At 41.1% G+C, this 1,134-nt stretch overlaps 1 protein-coding gene across 2 annotated transcripts in view; it reads left to right on the top strand.

Annotated features, from left to right (window-relative positions):
• The first annotated feature begins 515 nt into the window (after positions 1–515).
• LOC139128527 (uncharacterized) overlaps positions 516–1,134 on the top strand; it is a 13,224-nt gene continuing 12,605 nt past the window's right edge. Inside the window, exon 1 of one of the 2 annotated variants that reach the window (XR_011551329.1) lies at positions 516–1,134. This exon is cut by the window's right edge and continues 354 nt beyond it. The gene's annotated coding sequence lies outside the window, so the exon portion shown is untranslated. The other variant, XM_070694291.1, reaches the window with a different exon arrangement.

Genomic DNA, 1,134 nt, shown 5'->3' with positions numbered 1-1,134 from the left:
GAAGTCTTTCACTTTCGAGGCACATAATCATTTTGTTCTGGGCGGTACAACGTTTGCCACAGACGACAAATTGGATTGAGACATGACAAACCAAACTCCTGGCATTTCTGTGACTCAGGTACAGAATAAAATTCATGAAAAAAATTACAAAAGTTCGAGCTAATGTCCCCTTACCATAAGGCTTTACCCACATTAGAGAAAGACTAGATGATCATAACTGTAATGGAGTATATTAGAATTGATGTCAATTGCTACTGCAGAGAGAACTGCAGCCAAGGTATTGAGATTAAAACCAAACTGAATGTTATAGGGCCAGTAATGACAACTTTTGATAATTTTTTCACCATTTTTGTTTTGAATGTCAACCCTAATTCCTGGTTCTACTCCCCAAGGCATGTTGAGATACACAGTATTCAGCTTGTCAAGCCAGCCTAGCCTGTACATGCGTAAACTGCACTGATATTGTTGACAAGTGACTTCTGGTCTGAACTAGAATTCAAATGTAAACAATAACAGTGCATTTTACGCATACAGACGCTAAGTTGACAAGCTAAATAGTGGGTGTTTCAGCATTCTTCGGGGAGTAGAATAAGAAGTTGCAATATACGAAATAAAATGAAAGTCTTTCTCCAATGTGGGTAAAGCCTCATGGCAAAGTGACAGTGTGACATACAACCATAGCTCTTTCAAAATACTGTATTCACACTTTTTCCATGTTGAGATTTTTATGCCCACATTTGGAAAAGAGAGCATGTTCAAAAATTTGAAAAAACAAACAACCCTGTTCATGTATTTAAAGGGTCATATACTACGCCCTCTACAGAGTGAACGGAAATCAAAATCTACAAAAACTTTCGAATTTCACCGGTGGTGGCGGGCTGTCAGTGGTCAGTCTTGACCAGAGTCTTCACGCATCAATACGCAATGCCTGCCTTCTCATGCTTCTCTGAAACTGAACGACCGTGATGTTGGCGCGCCGTCGCATAGTGTGTGTATACGTAGTGTCGGACAATGTCATCTGACAACGAACTTGATGCATGCGGAGGAGAGGACGATGAAAACAGGGTAGATGCATCGTGCCCATGCAACGGAAGTGGAGGTGCATCACTGACTGGAACGTCTCGACGACATGAA

The sequence above is a fragment of the Ptychodera flava genome, unplaced genomic scaffold (genome assembly GCF_041260155.1).
Source record: "Ptychodera flava strain L36383 unplaced genomic scaffold, AS_Pfla_20210202 Scaffold_58__1_contigs__length_828623_pilon, whole genome shotgun sequence".
In the NCBI taxonomy this organism is placed as follows: domain Eukaryota; kingdom Metazoa; phylum Hemichordata; class Enteropneusta; family Ptychoderidae; genus Ptychodera; species Ptychodera flava.
The sequence above is the reverse complement of the archived record's forward strand: the minus strand, read 5'-3'. Positions and strand labels throughout refer to the sequence as shown.